Source organism: Callithrix jacchus, chromosome 1 (assembly GCF_049354715.1).
Source record: "Callithrix jacchus isolate 240 chromosome 1, calJac240_pri, whole genome shotgun sequence".
Classification (NCBI taxonomy): domain Eukaryota; kingdom Metazoa; phylum Chordata; class Mammalia; order Primates; family Cebidae; genus Callithrix; species Callithrix jacchus.
The window spans coordinates 11,183,293-11,204,579 of NC_133502.1; the positions used below are offsets into that span (position 1 = coordinate 11,183,293).

General features: G+C 44.3%; 1 protein-coding gene across 1 annotated transcript in view; it reads left to right on the top strand.

Moving 5' to 3' along the window:
• The window catches only part of CLDN10 (claudin 10), a 163,532-nt gene that overhangs the window by 25,412 nt on the left and 116,833 nt on the right, over positions 1 to 21,287 (top strand). The gene's annotated exons all lie outside the window — the stretch shown is intronic.

Consider the following 21,287-nt stretch of genomic DNA (forward strand, 5'->3'; position numbering starts at 1 on the left):
GGCTGAGTCAGGAGGATTGCTTAAGGCCAGGAGTTTGAGACCAGCTTGGGCAACATAATGAGACCCTTGTCTCCACAAAAAAAAAAAATTATTTTTTAATTAGCTGGGCATGATGGAGCACAGCTTTAGTCCCAGTTACTTAAGAGGTTGAGATTGGAGGATTGTTTGAGCCTAGGAATTCAAGGCTGCAGTGAACTATGGTCATGCCACTACACTCCAGCTTGTGATGTGGAGGGAGACCCTGCACAAAATGAAACAAAATGGAATGAAACCAAAAAAAAAAAAAAAATGAAAAATTCATTAGGCATTTTCCAAGCATAAGGCATTTTGCTTGTTTTGTAAGGGCAAATCACAGAAAAGCAAGTTATTGTTTCTATTCTCCAAGGAAGATTTAAATTTGCAGGCAGAATTGAAGCAGAACAGGAAATGGGAAAAAGATGGAGCTGATATGTACAAATATATAAGACAGGTGGAGTTCCTGCTAGGCTGTTAATAACATGGGTCCCAAACCAAACTTATCATGTTCCTCTGCAAAAGCACTTCCTCCTTCAGACTTCCTGTTTTGTCCCGGTTCCACAGTGTTCCTGTAATCCAATAGCATTTTATTGTACCCATCTTCTGGTCACTTCTGTTGTTGTGTATGCATTTGCTTGTTTCTTTAGCAGGTATGTCTTAACCCTGGCATATCTCTGGACATTATTCCAGTTTTCAGTATTGATGGGTACTAAAAAATTTATTGAGTTAAATTACGTTCTTCCGGTTTCACAAGCTTTCCAAAATCTGCTTCAGATGAAGCAGCCTTCTTCTACATTGCAGAGTTTGTTTTGTATGCAAATGGATCCTCTTTGTTTGAGAAGCCAGGTATGTAGAAACTCAGGGAGGACCAAAACAAGGTTTCTGGGGCTCTGGGTTCTGTGCAGTCTTGGTAGCTGACTGAGGAGTTGTGGTTATCTGTTTGACCTTGTATTTGGTGAATCACATACTGACGTAGGGGGATTCCCTGTTGCTACCACTATTGGTTCCGTTCTCTAATTTCCTACTTGAGTTTCATATACTCTGCAGCCAGAAATGACCTTGGTTCTTCCCAGTTATCAGATATTACTTTCTGACCCTCAGTATCCCTGGGGATGCCACTAGCCCAGCATATGAATAGTTTCCAAATAAGGATCCCTTCCAAACAGAAGAAGTAGCCTGGGTATATATTTATGGTTTCTGCCCTTTTTCTGTGGTGTACTCTCCTGAAGACCCTCTAGGAAGCCAAAACTGAATGGGGAGTATCAGCAGCAATCTCTGTCATCTCATAAGGGTCTGTTGAAAATAGGTCAACATATGAGTTATCTATTGTCAGAAAATTGCTGTGTAACCAACAACCGCAGATCCTCATGGTCAACAACAATAATGAACATTCATTTCTTGTACCTGTGAGGTTTAGCTAATCTAGGCTGGACTTTGCTGATCTCAACTGGAGTCAACTCATACACCTGGAGGCTAATAGGGGTTGGCTGACCTTAGATGAGGTTGGCTGAGGTGACTTGGTTCTGCTCTGCCTGTCTACCCCCTAGGACCAGTAGGCTAGTCTGAGCATATTCTTTTCATGGCAAAAGCACAGCAGATAAAGCTCAATCACATAAGTGGTTGTGTAAACCTCTGATTGTATCATGTCTGTGAGATCTCATTGGTCAAGACAAGTCATATAGCCAAACCCAGAGTCAAGAGGTAGAGAAATAACCTCCGTGTTTTTGTTGTTCTTGTTGTTTTGTTTTTTGAGTCAAGGTTTTGCTCTGTGACCCAGGCTGGAGTGCAGTGGTGATCATGGCTGTATTAGTTCATTCTCACATTACTATAAGGAAATACTTGAGACCAGGTAATTTATAAAGGAAAGAGGTTTAATCAACTCATGGTTCCATGTAGATGGAAAGGCCTCAGGAAACTTATAATCATGGTGGAAGGTGAAGGGAAGCAAGGCACCTTCTTCACAGGGCAGCAGGAAGGAGAAGTGCTGAGTGAAGGGGGAAGAACCTCTTATAAAACTATCAGATCTTGTGAAAAATCACTATTACGAGAACGGCATGGGGGAAAACCACCCCATGATTTAGTTACCTCCTCCTTGTCCCTCCCTTGACACTTGGGGATTATGGGGATTGTGGGGATCACAACTCAAGTTGAGGTTTTGGATGGGGACACAGCCAAACCATATCATTCTGCCCCTGGCTCCTCCCAAATCTCATGTCCTCACATTTCAAAACATAATTATGCCTTTCCAATGATCCCCCAAAGTTTTAACTCATTCCAGTATTAACCCCAAAGTCCGAGTCCAGTTTCATGTGAGACAAGACAAGTTTCTTCCACCTATGAGCCTGTAAAGTCAAAAGCAAGTTAGTTACTTCAGAGATGTAATGGGGTACAGCATTGGGTAAATATATTTATTCCAAGTGAAAGAAATTGGCCAAAACAAAGGGGCTACAGGCCCCATGCAAGTCTGAAATTCAGCAGGGCTGTCATTAAATCTTAAAGCTCCAAAATGATCTTTGACTCCATGTCTCACATCCAGGTCATGCTGACACAAAAGGTGGGCTCCCATGGCCTTGGGCAGCTCTGCCTCTGTGGTTTTGCAGGGTACAACCCCACTCCTGGCTGCTTTCACAGGCTGGCATTGAATGTCTGCAGCTTTTCCAGGTACACAGTGCGAGCCATCGGTAGAACTACCATTGTGGGGTCTGGAGGACAGTGGCCCTCTTCTCACAGCTCCACTAGAGTATGCCCCATTGGGGATTCTGTGTGGAAGCTCTGACCCCATATTTCCCTTCCACACTGCCCTAGCAGAAGTTCTCCCTCTGAAGCAATGGTCTGAGCTTTACATTGGCCCATTTTATCCATGGTTGGGACACAGGGCACCAAATCCTGAGACTGCACAAAGTAGCAAGGCCCTGGAGCTGGCCCATGAAACCATTTTTTCATCCTAGGCCTCCAGGCCTGTGATGGAAGGGGCAGCCATGAAGACCTCTGACATACCCTGGAGACATCTCTATTGTCTTGGTGATTAACATTTGGCTCCCTGTTACTTATACAAATTTTTGCAGTGTGCTTGAATTTCTCCCCAGAAAATGGGGTTTTCTTTTCTATTACATTGTCAGGCTGCAAATTTTCTAAACTTTATGCTCTGCTTCCCTTTTAAATATAAGTTCCAATTCAAATCATCTCTTTGTAAATGCATACAACTGAATGCTTTTAATTGCATCCAAGCCATCTATTGAACACTTTGGTGCTGAGAAATTTCTTCTGCTAGATACCCTAAATCATCTCTCTCAAGTTAAAGTTCCACAGATCTCTAGGGCAGGGGCAAAATGCTTCAAGTCTCTTTGCTAAAGCATAGCAAGAGTCACCCTTATACCAATTCTCAACAATATCTTCATCTCCATCTGAGACTACCTCAGCCTGGACTTCATTGTCAATATGATTATCAGCATTTTGATCAAAGTCATTCAACAAGTCTCTAGGAAGTTTCAAACTTTCCCACATCTTCCTGTCTTCTTCTGAGCCCTCCAAACTCTTCCAACCTCTGCCTGTTACCCAGTTCCAAAGTCAATTCCACATTTTCAGGTGTCTTTATAGCAGCACCCTACTCTCTGTGGTGCCAATTGACTCTATTAGTCCCAAGGAAATACCTGAGACTGGGTAATTTCTAAAGGAAAGAGGCTTAATTGACTCATGGTTTCTCATGACTGGGAAGGCCTCAGGAAACTTATAATCCTGATGGAAGGCAAAGTGGAGAAAGGCACTGTGTTCATATGGCAGCAGAAAGGAGAAGTGCCGAGTGAACAGGGAAGAGCCCCTTATAAAACCATCAGATCTCATGAAAGCTCACTACCCTAAGAACAGCATGGGGGAAACTGCCCCTGTGATTCAAATACCTCCACCTGGTCTCTGCCTTGACATGTGAAAATTTTATGGGGATTACGGGGATTACAATTCAAGCTGAGATTTTGGGTAGGGACACAGCCAAACCATATCAATAGCTCATTGCAGCCTCAACCTCCTGGGCTCAAGCAATCCTCCCACCTCAGCCTCTCTCCTCTGGAGTAGCTAGGATTACAGGCACATACCACCACACTCAGCTAAAATTTTATTTTTAGAGACAGGGTCTCCCTATGTTGCCCAGGCCAGTCTCAAATTCCTGTGCTCAAGCAATCCTCCTGCCTCAGTCTCCCAAAGTGCTGTGATTACTGGTGTGACCCACCATGCCCAGTCTTGCATTCTGTGTTTTTAAATAATAGTGTGACCTTGAGTGAAGTTCAGCTAAAACACTCTAGTACTTCTACTCCACCCCATTCTATTGCTCTTTGATTTCTATCCCTCAAAATGGAGTAATTCAGGAGAGGGAAGAACAGATACTTCTCAAGGCCTTTTTTTGTGCTAAAAGTGATTTTATGTTTTTCCTTTGCCTTTGATTTCACTCTTGTCCTCAAGTTGTTTGGCTTTTTTGGTTGTTGTTCTCTCATGGTGTCTCCAGCATCCTACTTTAGAAAAAGAAGTTAGTGTTCTTTCCCCTGTCCCAGACCATGCCCATTATCATTAGCATGACCATTTTCCTGACCTAGTCATGATTTGGGAAGCCCAGAGTTCCCTTGGAGATCTGAATTATTCTAGGAAAAAACTTTGAGATAAAACACTTCAGCTTCCTCAAACAAATTCCTGATGACAGTTCTGCTTTATAAATCAAAGCTATCACTTGATCCCACAAGTGCAAATGCTTTAACTGTGTGCTTCTGTGAGTCACAGAACAGCAGAACTTGTTCTTAATAAAACACTGGACCAGGCACAGTGACTTATGCCTATAATCCCAATACTTAGGGAGGCCAATGCGGGAAGATCACTTGAGGCCAGGAGTTCAAGACCAACCTGGGCAACATAGCAAGACCCCATCTCTACAAAAAGTTAAAAAAAAAAAAATTAGCCAGGCACAGTGGTGCCACCTGACGTTCTAGATCCTCAGGAGGCTGAGGTGGGAAGATCACTTGAGGCCAGGAGGTGAAAGCTGCAGTGAGCTATGACAGTGCCATTTCACTCTAGCCTGGGTGACAGCATGAGACCCTGTCTCAAAAATAAAAATAAATGCTTTACATGCAATAGTACTTAAGCTCTATTGAAGAATTTTGTTGGGTAAAGACCGTAAAATCCAGTTGTAGTACCTCGCTGAGTCCTGCATTAGTTAGTAATAATTAATAATAAATAACTCATGAGTTAATGACAGTCATTTGTATTTGTATGAGAGTTATGATTTTACCATTCCGCTTCTAACAGTCCAGTTTCTGCAAGGATCTTATCTGATTGGAAGAAGAGAAGCAATCTATGTGCTCAGGTATACGAAAGAATAATGCCTGATTTATGCCTTGTTCCCCTAAGCAGTGACCACAAGCTGCTTGCCAAGGACCGAGGCCTTCAGAGCCTTTGTGTTTGGCTATGTTGGTGCTTCTGAAATGTTTCTCGTGTAAATCGTTGTTGACAGGGCAAGCCCTCTAACCAGGGGCCCACATCTCTCCATAATAAAGTCCTTAAGGTTTTTCTCCATTGTTTTGCCCACAAGAGCATTTGAGTTTGACTCTTAACTATTAATATCTAACTATCTACCTATCAATCTATCTACATACATACATATACATATATTTATATATTTGTGTGTGTATATACATAACAAACTCTTAACTATGTATGTTTACGTGTATGTGTGTCTTTTTTTTTGAGACTGAGTCTCACTCCTTTGCACAGGCTGGAGTTAAGCGGCATGATCATAGCTCACTGTAGCCTTGGTCTCCCAGGCTCAAGTGCTCCTTCCACCTAAGCCTTCTGAGTGGCTGGGGCTGTAGCAGGAGCAGCCACGAGAAACAGAGCTCTCGAACACCAAATGGGGAAGGAATGAGTTTCTTCTTATCCTTATTATTATTATTATTATTATGGCTGGGAGCTGGGTGATGATTTGTTTGAATAACCCAGCTCATCTAACAAAGAGAGGCTCTGTCTTTATATAGGCTTACACTCTAGATATTACACGTGAAAGAATCTTAGGTTTACAGCCTTAGAAATTACGGGTGAAAGGGTTTTGGGTTTACAGCTCTAGTTGGGTTTACAGTTTTGGAAATCACATATGAAAGTGTTTTGGGTTTACAGCTTTAGGAACTACATGTGTAAGGTTTCTGGTCTCTAGTTGGAGGAGTGGAGTAGGGGGTTGATTTTGCTCAAGTAAAAACAGTATCTTCCAGAGAGATTCCCCAATACCAAGTGTGCTATTTACAGTAAGGTGATTCAGGAGGCGCCAGTTGGCCAGCCTTTTTTCCTACTGAAATACAGTGTGGAAATCAAGGGGGAGGTGATCCCAGGTGCCTGGGTCTCCTTCCTCAGGGCTGCAGGTATGTGCCACCACTCCTGGATAATTTTTGTAATTTTTGTAGAGACAGACTTTCTCCATGCTGCCTAGGCTGGTCTCAAACTCCTGAAATCAAGCAATCTTCCCGCTTCATGCTCTCAAAGTGCTGCCATTACAAGCATGAGCCACTGAGCGTGGCCTTACTATATTTTAAAGCAAATTTTGGAACTATTTACACAGGCTTAACCATGTGACACTGGCTACAGCTGTCAGCCAGAACTGAAGGAAGTTCACGCTCTTCCTCTGCATGGACAACACCGTCTGTTGGCAGTGACCCAATACACAGGCTAAGGACTTGCAAAACTCTCTTTTTTGGAAAACCCAGCGAGGGCTATCATTTCTTTGTGCCATTTATGGGTTTATCTGAAATACACCCATATGAACTTGTCTGAATTAAATTTTACTCTGTGATCAAACTTTTTCATTTTCAAGGTTATTTATTGCACAAGGACATTAATCGTTTTTAACTTAGTATTGTGAAGCTGCCTAGTCTAACATTTATCTATACAAGTGACAAACATAATAGTCCCCAGAGAGACCCATGATTTACACGGTCTTGGATGATGTTCAGGATGGCAATAGTGTCTGTGTCCCAGACACTGTGCTGCATGTTTCAAAGATATTGTGTTTTTGCTTTTTTTTTTTTTTTTTTTTGAGACAGGGTCTCACTCTGTCACCAAAGCTGGAGTGCAGTGGCATGATCTTGGCTCAGTGCAACCACCACCTCCCAGGCTCTTAGTGATCCTCCTGCCCAGCCTCCTTAGTAGCTGGGGCTACAGGTGTGCAGCAAAACACATGGCTAATTTTTGTATTTTTTGTAGTGGTGGTGTTTCACCATGTTGCCCAGGCTGGTCTCAAACTCCCAAGCTCAAGTGATCCACCTGCCTTGGCCTCCCAAAGTGCTGGGGTAACAGGTTGTATTAGTCCGTTTTCATGCTGCTGATAAAGACATACCCACAACTGGGAAGAAACTGTGAGTCCCACGTGATGGGGGAGGCCTCACAATCATGGCAGAAGGCAAAAGGCACTTTTGCCTTTTGGTGGCAGAGAGAATGAGACAAGCGAAAGCAGAAACCTCTTACAAAATCATCAGATCTTGTGAGACCAATTCATTACCATGAAAACAGTATTGGAGAAACCACCCCCATCATTCAGTTATCTCCCACCAGGTCCCTCCCACAACACATGGGAGTTATGGGGGTACAATTCAACATGAGATGTGAGTGGGGGCACAGAGCCAAACCATGTCACAGGTGTACCATGCCCATCTGATACTGTGTTTTAAAATCCTCACCCTACGGTAGTAGAATTATTACGCTAACTTTAGAGAGGAAACAATAAGCAAAACACTGAGACTCAAAGGTTAACTAATTTGCTTACAATCACACAGCCAGGAAGGCTAAGTTTAAGTTTAGAGTGCTTTCCCTAAACCTCCAAGCCATTCAAAGGCTCTTTTGCTATGGGACTACAAAAATACTCACTGGCCACCTGGCAGGTGAACAGCTATGCCAGCGGCAAAGGAGGAATACACACACTTCCTATCATTTAAGAGTTTTCATTCCACGCTCCTCTTAGATCTTGGATAAGTCATTCATGCTGCCATTGTTTATGATCAAAGCAAATTTAAAAAGACTTTCTCTGCTAGATTCAAAAAGATATTTTTTCCTGTGGCAATCTCCAAGATCTGTTCACTTTCCATACTCAGAGTGGTTCTTCACTATTGTCTGTCATCTTTTTATGTTTAGAGATCCTCTAGAACAGGTGCTCTTGATCTGGGAGTTAATGAACTTGGATTTTGTCAAATGCATTTTCTGTGTCTACTGAGAAGATTGTGTGGTCTTCTTTTCATTCTATCAATATAATATATTCCATTAATTGATTCTAATATTAAACCAACCTGGGATCCCTGAGATAAATTCCATTTAGTAATGGTATATGTTTATTTATTTTACTATTTTTAAAAATAATTTTTATGTTATATATATTTTACTATTAAAAATAGTGGTAAAATGTGTATAACACAAATTTTTGCCATTTGAACCACTTTCAAGTGTATAATTCTTTTTATATGTGTCTGGATTCGGTTTGCTAGTACTTTATTGAGGATTTTACTGTTCAGTAAAATGTGGATATTAGTCTGTAGTTTTCTTTTTCTTTCTTTCTTTCTTTCTTTTTTTTTTTTTTTTTTTGATGTTGTTGTCTGTTTTTGGTATTGGGGCAACATTGGCCTCAAAAAATGGATTGAGAAGTGTTTCCTGTCTTCTGTTTTTTGGAAGAGCTTGTCTGATGTGTTGGGCAGAGCTTGATTATGGTGGGCTTTGATTAACAAAGTAAGGCTACTTAGCTTCATAACAAGGCAGTGAGAAAGCACTGCAGCTTGGACCAGAGAACATGCCTTTCAGTAATAATTTGCAATTATTTCAAATTTAAAAATCACTACATGTAAATATATATGACAAAGTAAATGGGAACCCTCCTCATGAGATAAAGGAGAGCTGAAATCATATAGTTTGGGAAGCAAATGAAAAAAAAATCATACAGTTTAGCAGGCAAGTGGAAATATATTTGTAATAGACAAGGAAGGAGGAAGTTGTCACTCGTGCCTTAAAAATACACATTTGATACAGAGGTAGGCATTTGGAAAAATAAAGCATTTACTTGTAAAAATTTTAGTATAAAAATACTATATGAAAGTAGAGAAAATGGCATAATAATCCCCCATATTCTGATCTTGTATTCTTCAACAATTATCAACACATGACTGGTTTGTTTCCTCTATACCCCCTCTACTTTTAACCCATACTCCTACTCTTGATGAATTGTTTTGAAGCAAATTCCAGATACTGAAATTTATTTAAGTATGTAAAAAATTATAAATATTTAAGTATGTATCTCTAAATATTAAGGACTTTTTAAAGCATAGTCCTGTAAATGTCATTGCATCAAAAAAAAATAATAATAACATTTCATAACATCATCCAGTATCCAGGCAATGTTCCAGCTGTCCCTGATTGTCTCATAATTTTTTTTAAAAAACTTGGTTTATTCAAATAGGAATCCAAACTAAGGCTCCTCCATTGCATTTGGTTAATATGCCTTTTAAATCTCTTTTAATCTGTAAGTTACCCCTCCCTCTATTGTTTTTTGGGCAATTTTTGGCTCACGCCTATAATCCCAACACTTTGGGAGGCCAAGACAGGCAGATTTTTGGGCAATTTATTTGATGATAAATAATCATTTCTGTTGACCTATAAAATGTCCTATACTCTGCTTTTTGTTTATTTCATCCCTGTGGAGGGGTGGATTAGCCAAGGTTCTCCAGAGAAACAGAACCAATAGAAAAAAGAGAGAGAGAGAGAAGGGGGATTTATTATAAAGAATTGGGTCGGGCCGGGCGCGGTGGCTCAAGCCTGTAATCCCAGCACTTTGGGAGGCCAAGGTGGGTGGATCACAAGGTCAAGAGATCGAGACCATCCTGGTCAACATGGTGAAACCCCGTCTGTACTAAAAATACAAAAAATTAGCTGGGCATGGTGGCGCGTGTCTGTAATCCCAGCTACTCAGGAGGCTGAGGCAGGAGAATTGCCTGAACCCAGGAGGCGGAGGTTGCGGTGAGCCGAGATCGCACCATTGCACTCCAGCCTGGCTAATAAGAGCGAAACTCCGTCTCAAAAAAACAAACTACAACAAAAAAAGAATTGGGTCACATAATTATGGAGGCTAACAGGTCCCAAGATCTCCAGTCAACCACCTGGAGCCCCAAGAGAGCGTAAACTGAAAAACTGATAAACAGCAGAACTGGTGGTATGGTTCAGTCCACAGGCCAGTGGGCTCAAGACTCAGGAAGAGCTGATGTTTCAGTTCTGGTTCAAAGACAGGAAAAATGTTGCTGTTCAGTTCGAAGGCTGTCAAATGGGAAGAATTCTCTCTTAGTTAGCGTGGGTCAACCTTTTTGTTCTATACAGGCCTTCAACTGTAGGATGAGGTCTACAGTGATCCAAACAGAGGGGAATCTTCTTTACTTAGTCTACCAATTTAAATATTAATGTCATCTAAAAACTCACAGAAACACCTAGAATAATGTCTGACCAACTATCTGGGCACACCATGGCCCAGTCAAGTTGACACATAAAATTCACTATCATGGAGTGTATTTCCTATAAGTTTGTAGTTAGTAGTTATATCTGATTAGATTCCAGCTTCCTGGGTTTTTTTGTAATTGTTTTACCTCTGGCCAATAGGCTTTTCAACCTGGTTCCTAAGTCTTTTAGGTATGATCTTGTAGTCTTTGATAGTTTCCTTGTTGGCTAATATGACAGGATGTTCCAAGCTCATCCCTGATGTTGAATCGGCCATTTCTCCAAAGAATCCTGTTCCCTTTAGCCAGAAATAGTATTTAGAGTGCACGAGCCAGGCCGTACACGGTGGCTCACGCCTATAATCCCAACACTTTGGGAGGCCAAGACAGGCAGATCGTTAGAGGTCAGGAGTGTGAGGCCAGTCTGGCCAACATGGTGAAACCTCGTCTCTACTAAAAATACAAAAATTAGCCAGCTGTGGTAGTGCACACTTGTAATCCCAGCTACTTGGGAGGTTGAGGTGGGAGGATGGCTTGAACCCCAGAGGTGGAGGTTGCAGTGAGCCAAGATTATGCCACTAAACTCCAGCCTGGGCAACAAAGCAAGACCCTCTCCGAAAAAAAAGGAAGAAAGAAAATGGCCTGAGTGCTAAGGACACTCTTTGCTACTGTTAGTCAAGGTTTATAGAGCTTTTCAACAGACAGAGCTAGAAAGAATGTATTTTAACATAATATACATTATGTGTTTTCATTAATATTTCCAATTAAAACTTAGGATAGAAGGTTTTTATTTAACTTCTTTGATTTGATATTTAGATTTATTTTTCTTGCACTGAAAATGTTAGTTCCTAATGAAATAATGTAATTTATTTTTCTACTAAATATATTATGATTTCATAATAATCATCTTATTGTCAGAAAATATATCAAAGAAAAAATTATCCCAAAAAGAGAATTACTGAAAACCACTTGAGATTTCTTTACGGTTTTTTTGGTTTTATTTTCTGTTGCTTTTTTTTTTTCTCCTTTGGCATTTACCCCACTAGGATTATGTAATCTCATGACTGTAGTTTAAAAATAGAATCGTTTAAAAAGTGTAGATTCAACTCACATCCAGGTATTTTAGCCAAGTATGAAGGCAGAAATGAGGCACCATGGAGAGGTTATGATCTGAGTGCTATAGCCAACTACTGATTTACCCAAGTTTCTGTGAATTCAGGGGATGTGGACAGCTATATTCCATATTTAACATAACCATCTATATTTAGTGGGAGCACCTCGTTGCTACTGATGTTATTCAACGAGGTGAGAGTTAAATTCACTCATGAAGCTTTGGTCTTTAGGAGGAAAGGGAAAAGTTGTAGAGCCACAGAGGGGTACAGTGGTACAGTGAACCTGAGGGGCCACCTGGTTTAATCACCGTAGTTTACAGAGGAGGAACCTAAGATCCAGCAGTGTCTAGTAACTTGCCTAAGACCTCACTACTAGTTAGTAGCAGGGATAGAACTGGAAACGATCTGCTGTCTCCCTTCCATTGATCTGTGCTGTTCCCTTGCTCTCCAGCATAAATGCTGAAGGGGATCAGGATGAGCAGATGAGCAAGGGAGGCCCATTCTGAAAGTTCAATCTCAAGACTGAACACATTCAAAAAATGCTTATGAGACATTTAAGTGGGCTATTTGGTAAATATTTAGTAATTGGCTCTAAACGTATAGCAAGGCAGCCTTTATTGTCTTTTTAAGTTTTTACTTGCCCAGGTAATAAATTGAATATGTATCTGGTACAGTGTGAAAGCTGGAGACACCATTTCAAACATGTAAGACAATCTTCTCACCATATTTTATTTTTAAAACAATACAGCAGTACTTGAAAATAATTTCTAAAGTCCTGATTATAAAATGTGTCCATGTTCATGTATTTCATTCAGTAAACCACCACCACCTATAAGGTACTGGGCTACTAGGACTTCTTCAACAACCAGAACCCTGTATATATGGAACTAGGATGCCTCATAAGTTAGTGAAGTGGAGAACTGATGGCTAGTGGATTAGTGAATTCTTATCGGTAAATTGCAGAGGGAATTCCTACAGAAGTCAAAGGATGGGACTTGATGACATCTGGTGTCCTTGTCCTTTCTAATCCTAAGATTAGATTGTTTTTGTTTTGTTGCTTCGTTTTAGAGACAGTCTTGCTATGTTAACGAGGCTGGACTTGAACCTTGAACTCCTGGGCTCAAAGGACCCCCCCACCTCAGCCTCCTAAGTAGCTGGAACCATCCATGGCTGGCTGGATGAGAGATCTGTATTCTATAATTTGCATGATGCCCCTATTAAAGTAGGTTGTTTGGGGAAACAGTCGTCACCATTTATACAAAGAGACACAATATGTTGTTCTCTCCCCTTTTTCTTATAAGTCCAAGTTCAGTCTCTATTCAGAGCCCACCTCCCAAAGACTCAATGTATCAGAGAATAAGGCATAGTGAGCCCTTAGGGAGTGTCTCCATGGCACTGTCATCTTAGGGACCCCTCTTCACAAACGAAAAGACAAGCTTTTTGAGAATCACAGCAACTCCCTGCTGGCCGTGCATGTCCTGCCCATTTTGGCTCTCCTCTCTCCAGCTGTCTTACATTTAAAGCATACACTTGTTTCTGTTACTGATCCCCCACCTCCCACTCCAGGTTTATTAGTAGCTACATTCTCAGCCCAAGGGTGAAAGAGAAGCAAGTGGACAATCTTGGGACCTGGAAAGTTATTCACCCATAGCCCGCATGCTGGTTTGCGTTAACAGCAGCCAGCAAATGCATGAGCCCCTGCCGCGGGCCCGGCTCTGAGATTGATGCTGGAGAAAGTGAGGGAGACACAGTTCCTGCTCTTCCAGGCTAGAGGGGGAAAGGAGATGAGAAGGGAGAGGCTATAGGAACGTCAGTGAGCATGAGCATGGAAAAGGGTAAAGTCCTAGCCTCACTGAGAATTAGAAACAGCTGTGAGCCTAGTGATTTCACTTGTGACCTGAAGGAGGTGGGGAGGAGAATTTCCAGGCAGGGGAAAGACAGATCCAAAGGTCCAGGACAATGGGAGTTCCGGGAATTCGAGGAACTGAAAGAGTAAGGCGTGTTGGAGCCACTGTCTTGAGATGACTTCAGCGAGGAAGGCAGGAGTTAGACAGTGGAGGGGCTTGTCACAGAACTCTCAAGAAGTGCTCACCAGAACTTCAGCTTTGACCTATCTATATATGTATATATATAGGCAGAGTCTTGTTCTGTCACCCAGGCTGGAGTGCAGTGGCATGATCTTAGCTCACTGCAACCTCCACCTCCAGGGTTCAAGCAATTCTCCTGCCTCAGCCTCCTGAGTGACTGGGATTACAAGTGCCCACCACCACACCTGGCTAATTTTGTATGTTTAGTAAAGACAGGGTTTCATCGTGTTGAACTGGCTGGCCTCAAACTCCTGACATCAGGTGATCCGCCCCCATCAGCCTCCCAAAGTGTTAGGATTACAGGCATGAGCCACTGCACCTGCCCATCCTTTTTTTTTTTTTTTTTTTTTTTAATACAGACAAAGTCTCACTCTGTCACCAGGCTGGAGTGCAGTGGCTCCCTCTGGGGCTTAATCATCATGGCTCACTGCAGACTTAATCCTCTTGCCTCAGCCTCTCAAATACCTGGGACTACAAGGCGCATGCCACCACAGTCAGCTTTTTTTTTTTTTTTTTTGCTTTTTGCAGAGATGGAGTCTTGCTTTATTGCCCAGGCTGGTCTCGAACTCCTGCAGTCAAGCAACCTTCCAGCCTCAGCCTCTTAAAGTGTTGGGACTACAGGTGTCCCAGCCACTGTGACTTGCCTACAGATATATTCTTCAGTCCTGAAGAAGTTATTTCCCAGCCTCTTCTTAGTTGTGCTTTGAGTAATCAAAAACCACTATTTGTTGAGCACCCTCTAGAGGCAGATTTGGTGGTACTCGGCCATGGGAGAAAATCCAGTGGTAAAAAATCAGCCCTCCCATTACAGAGCTCAGAAAATGAGGTTCTCTCTTTTTCAAACTTCAGGTACTAATAACAAATACATTCAAAAACCAAGAGACAAAAATTAAAAGGCTAAAAGAAACTCGTCATCAATTCCTTTAGACTAACTTTTAAAATAGAGTGGGATAGGCCAGACACAGTGGTTCATGCCTGTAATCCCAGCACTTTGGGAGGCCGAGGTTGGCAAATCACTTGAGGTCAGGAGTTCAAAACCAGCCTGTCTAACATGGCTCTACTTAAAATACAAAAATTACTCAGATATGGTGGTGGCATGTGCCTGTAATTCTAGCTACTTGGGAGGCTGAGGCAGGAGAATCACTTGAACCCAGGAGGCAGAGGTTGCAGTGAGCCAAGATCATGCCAATGCACTCCAGCCTGGGTGACAGAGTGAGGCTCCGTCTAAAAAAAAAAAAAAAATCGAGTGGGATATTTGTCACTACAAGTAAAATAGACACTCTAAGCAACAGGGAGCTGATTCCCTTAGCAAAGTGTTTTTAATTTGAGAGTGTGTGATAAGAAACCCGGTTCCATGACCACAGAGTTCCACCTGGATGTCCCACTCATGGTTCGTAGAATTAAGTACTCTCTGGCCTGGTGCAGTGGCTCACACCTGTAATCCCAGCACTTTGGGAAGCTGAGGCAGAATGATTATTTGAGCTCAGGAGTTCAAGAGCAGCCTGGGCAACACAGGGAGACCTGTCACTACAAATAATTAAAAATTAGCTGGGCGTGGTGGCTTTCACCTGTGATCCCAGCTACTCGAGAGGCCGAGGTAGGAGGATTGCTTGAGCCCAGGAGTTTGAGGCTGCAGTGAGCTCTGATAGTACCACTGAACTCCAACCTGTGTAACAGAGTGTAAACCTATCTCAAAAAAAAAAAAAAAAAAAAAAAAAAAAAAAAACAAAGAATAAAGGGTTTCTCTTTTTGGCATTGGGTTCTTCTGTGAGGTACTCTGAGAACTTCTGTGTGTATCAATAACAACACAATGTAAAGCATTAAGAAGAATAGCTAGTGCATGGTGGGCTTAATCCTTAGGAGATGGGTATAGATGCCACTCACCATAGCACAGGCTTACCTATGCCACAAACCTGCACACCCTGCACATGTACCCTAGAACTAAAAATTAAAAAAAAAAAAAAACATGATCAGTCTAACAAGGTCTGAGGAAGAGATGGGCATTGGTGCCCCAGGCAGCCCGCCTGGCAAGTGATGAGGATGGGGAGCCAGGGAACAGCTCTGCCCTCTGCCACTTACCACCATGGATCCTTCAGTCTAGGCTGAGTGATAATAGCAAATTCCATTCACATCATATTTCATTAGGTTCTCACCTGCCTCATTCAGCTGACCTCTAACGAGAGTGTGCATGAGAATCACCCAGAAGACCTGTGGGAACGTCGCGCCGGGCACCATCCCCAGAGCTCTGACTTGGCAGGTCACGGTGGGACTGAGAATCACATTTCTCACAGGTTTCCCAGCCCTGTTATGCTGCTGGTTCAGGACCACACCTGGAGAATCACTGTGAACTTATTTCATAGAAAACCTTCAGACACCAGCTCTGTGCCAGCCTGTTAAGCTTTGGAGGAAACACCCCTGCCCTCAAGGGGCTCACCCACAGTAAAGGAAACAGAAATAAAAACTAACGTATTAGAATGTGATGCATTAGAACAGCGGTGCCCAACCTTTTTGGTGCCAGCGACTGGTTTCGTGGAAGACCGTTTTTCATGATGGGGGTTGCAGGGTAGTTTCAGGATGATTCAAATGCATTATATTTATTGTGCATGTTATTTGTATTATGATTACATTGTAATATGTAACGAAATAGTTATACCCAGCACCATAATACAGAATCAGTGGGAGCCCTGAGCTTGATTTCCTGAAACTAGATGGTCCTATGTGGGGCTGATGGGAGACGGCGACAGATCATCAGGAGTGGCAGATCATCAGGCATTAGATTCTCATAAGGAGTGGGCAACCCAGATCCCTCACATGCACAGTTTGCAGTAGCGTTTGTGTTCCTGTGAGAACCCAATGTTGGGCTGATCTGATAGGAGGTGGAGCTCAGGCGTTGATGCGAGCCATTGGGAGCAGCTGCAGATGCAGATGAAACCTCTCTCCCCCACCTGCCACTCCCCTGCTCCCATGCAGCCCAGTTCCTAACAGGACACAGACTGGTACCAGCCCATGGCCCAGAGGTTGGGGACCCCTGCAATAAAAGGAAGGCTCAAATGGAGGTTAGAGGAGGCTGCTATGAGCACAGAGCCGAGGAAGGGAAGGTAAGAACAGGTTAGCTGCGGCTTCTAGCAAGGAACAAGGTAAGAGAACAAGTCCAAGAAAGAGCTGTGTATTCATAGACAGCAGGGAGGCCTGCAAGGGCAATGGCTCTGTCTGAGTGGAACTGGGGAGGAAACCTGCTGTAGAAAGGAACTGGGGAGAAGAGAATGGAAACGTCAAGGAGAGATTGACAAGCCTTCGGAGGAGGAGTGAGACCTGCTAAGATCTGCCTTTTGGAAAGCTCACTGGGTGGGGCGGAGGGGGAGGAAGGAGGAACATGGGGGAGGGGCACAGGTGCAGCCAGGCTGGAGGAGGCTATTCTGTGCTGCAGGTGCCAGATGGAGGCTTGAGCCCGGCAGAGGCAGATGGGTGGAGGGGCTGAGCTTATAGGATCTCAAGGATCTGTCAGTAACATCTCACGTCTTCGTGGAGAGGAGGGTTCAAAACTTGCAGGTCCCTTGTATTTGGGCGTCACAGACAGGGTGAATCAGCTCTTCTCTGCTAAGGGGTCGAGGACACACAGAAGAGGAAACCTGTAGGCTGGGAAGTAGGAGCACACACTTGGTGCTGTCCCACAACTCAGATCAGATGCAGCAGCTCTCTGCCAGGGATGAGGAGCCCACCCCTGCCCTGTGCTCCCTCGCACTCTACATACTTGTAGGGACAGGGGTCAGGGGACATACCTGGATTATGGAAACTCCTTAGTGGGAGGAATGACCTTGTTTCAAAAGGGGAACACCTGGTGTCCAGCGGCCGTAACCAGCCCACCCTCCTGGGGACCTAGGCAGATCTGCTGAGCCTGATCTCGGCTAAGCTCAAGAGAGAGGAGATAAGGCTCTGCAGCCCCCATCAGATGCCCCGGCTAATTCTTGGAGACAGAGAGTACCAGGAGTTTTGCAGCCCACTTCAGCTGTGCCAACTGAACACTGGCCACCCGTGAGCTTCTCTGCTCCTCCCCTGGGGAGGGAAGTGACTAGCAGAGTTTGGGAGAGTTTCAGTGCTCTTTGCCCTGATGGCCTCTGGGCCCCTAGTGAGGGTGCCTGCCTTGGAGCTCCAGGAAGATGGCAAGGGCTCCATTCCTACCTCATGTCCTCCAGCTGCCTTTCTCTGGGTGGCATCTCAGTGAAGCCAGCCTGGGGTCTATCCTGGTGTGCCCCATGATCCCAAGCCCACCTGCATGGGTCAAAGTTCCCTGCGTCTCTCTCTCTCTCTCTCTCTCTCTCTCTCTCTCTCTCTCTCTCTCTCTCTCTCTCTGCCTGTTAGGACTCAAGCACCATGGCTCTGCTGTGATGTGACTTATGACTGATGCTGCCCCCTGAGTGAGCGTGCTGGGTGGGCATCTATGCTTGTCACAAATCTCTGCCATCTAATTCCACCCCCATCACCCTGATTGCTTCCTTCCAGGTGCCACCCCCCTTCTAGGCGCGTGTGATGATAGGACATATGAGGGAGGAGCTGGTTTGGGAGCTGCAAAGGCAGGATGAACTCGATTTTGAATGTGTTAAATATGACTTACAGGTGGGGCGACAGGATAGAGATGGATTGTCAGTGTTTGGTTAGACAGGTATGGAGCTCAAGAGGGGAGTCTGAGCTGGTGTCTTAGTCTGTTCAGGCTGCTATAGCAAAATGCCATGGACTGGGTAACTCATAGACAACAGAAATGTATTTCTCACAGTTCTAGAGGGCAGGATGTAAGTCCACGGCCAACGTGCTGACTGATTTGGTGTCTAGTGAGGGCTGCTTTCTGATTCACAGGTGAGTCTTCTCTCTGTGTCCTCACGTGGTGGCAGAGGTAAGGCAGCTCTCTGGAGCCTTCTTTATAAGGGTACTAATCCCATTAATGGGAGCTCTACCCTCAAGATCTAATCACCTCCCGAAGGCCCCACCTCCCAATACCATCACTTTGGGTGTTAGGATTTCAACATGTGAATTTTAGAGGGACACAGATATTCAGACCATAGCAACTATGGGTAAAGATGCAAAGACTCGGGAAGAGATAGGACCTCCCAGGCAGTGTGTGAAGGGCAAGGCTGGAATCCCAAACACCAGTGACAAGTAGGAGGTGGGGAGAGAAAGGAGGATGCTACCATGTTGCTGAAAAGGGCTTTAACACATACTGCTCATGTGGCCTCACTATAAAATAACAGCACAGATGAGACAAATGAAGTCACTGGGCCTCGGGGCCACCTTCGCATGGTCAATTTCTCACAGCTGTTGGTGGCAGAGCCAGGTCTCACACTCCAAGTTCAGAAGTTTTCTCCCTACATTTGTTCACCTATTCATTCCACAGTCACTGATTGAGGTCTTTTCTGTGTGTGTGCCGGGTCTTGTGTTCATACCATGAGCAACATCGCAGGGACCAGAGTAGGACTGGGAGGGGAGGCGGGACGCAGAAAAGTTGGGAACCAGCCATGCTTCTCCTCCTAGCAGGGGAGTTGTTCTAATAAGTTTGGGGAATATTTTTATTCAGGTTTGATGAGGTCAATAGATCAGGTGAAGATTGCCATTGGAGAGAGAGTTTGTGACTCACAGATCTAAGAGAAGTGGGCACGCCACACCATGACACACAGGACCACCGGGGGAAGCACGAGGGCTGGTCAAGAGGCAGAGGGAGGAGAGAACGTGGCAAGAGCCCTTACTGTGGTTTTCATAGGAAGGAGTGGGCAAGGCAGGGTAAGCTAGTTCGGGACTGGCTAGTTTAAATCATTTCAGAAGGCTCTGGGGCATACAGGCTGTCCCTATTTATCAGGCACCTGGCCTTGGGCGATTAGGGCAGAGGGATAGTAACCTGGAGTGTGGGAGCCAGAAAAGGGAATTGGTTGGGATGTGAGATCTGGGTTGGTTTTCATTTGAAAACCACACACCCAGGAGGACTCCTTCCAGGGGGAGAGGGACAGTGAGGGAGACATATTGGGTTGCCCGGAGCAGATGCACACGGGGCAGATGTTAAATCATCATGTTTACAGAAAGGAGAAGCATGGTTAATAAGAAGCAGAAAAGGAATGCAAAACAGCTGAACAGCTGCAAAGGTGCATGTGAGGAAGCTCAGGAGATGTCCTGTCAAGCCTGCTGTGGATGGCCTGTGGTCCAGCAGCATGGCAGAACCTGGGACTTAGAGATGCCGAGTCTCCACCCCACCCCAGACCGAAGGAATCTGAATCTGCATATTAACAACACCCCCAGGTAATATCTTAAGACCTACGGACAGATGGAGGAGATGTGTGATTCATTGGGGAAGCTTCTTGCAGGAGCCCTCTAACAATAGAAGCCAGCTTCCATTTGAAAAGAAATGAGATCTTTTGCCCAAAATGGTGGTTCTCAAAATTGGCTGCAAATTGGAATCACCCATTGTGTTTAAAAATGTTCTGGAGGCCAGGTGCAGTGGCTCTTGCCTGTAATCCCAGCACTTTGGGAGGCTGAGGTGAGCGGATCACTTGAGTCAGGAGTTCAAGACCAGCTTGGCCAACATGGCAAAACTCCGTCTCTACTAAAATAGAAAAAAAAAAAAAAAAAGCTGGGCATGGTAGTGGTGGTGGTGCATGCCTATAGTCCCAGCTACTTGGGAGGCTGAGGCATGAGAATCACTTGAACCCAGGGAGCTGAGGTTGCAGTGAGCTGAGATCGTGCCACTGCACTCCAGCCTGGACAATAGAGTGTGACTCTGCCTCAAAAATAAATAAAGCACTGATTCCTGCTTCCAAGCACTGGAGATTCAGACTTAATTATGATAAGGCCAAGACATAAAGAGTTTACAGAACTCCCCAGGTGATTTAAGCATGCAGCCAACTTAGAGAACCACTGGCCTTTGCCATACGTGAGATACAATGTGCTGTACCAGGACCAGAGAACAGAGTAAAAGAGGAATCCGGTGGTTTGAGAGCAAGACCAGGAGTGTGACTGTCTGCATGGCAAGTGGGGTGAACAGGGAGGGTGCGCCTGGGATCCTTTTCCCCTCCCATGCCCGTTTGTCTTCCTGGGTCACATTCCTCAGCGCTTCCTTATTTCTCACCTGGATGCTTGTAGTCTGCTTCCCCCTCGTGGTGACTTGCAGTATGGCACAGCTGTCGCTGATGGTTTCATTAGAGTTCCGCGTTCATCACTCACCTGTGATGGTGAGTCCCAGGCTGTGGTCTCGACAGGTGGGCTCATCCTAAGAATCATGTGCTGTGAGCACCTTGGCCATGTGACTTCAGGAGTTACTCCTTCACGAGGTGTCTCAGAGTTAGAGGTCACTGGCCAAGCACTGGCCTGGTACAGGGCTGCAACTGGAGCCTCATGGCTTCCTGTGCATGAGGCAGGAGAACCGCTTGAACCCAGAAGGCAGAGGTTGCAGGCAGAGGTTCATTTTATTAGCCAGTGGTTAAGTAGTTGTGAGAGCAATCATCAGAAGGTGCAGCGGTGGAAGAGAACAGGCTTCCTAATACACAGTGGCCACCACTTAGATCTTTGTGGCCAGAATGGGTTTTATTTAATTATCACATCTCATTCCAATG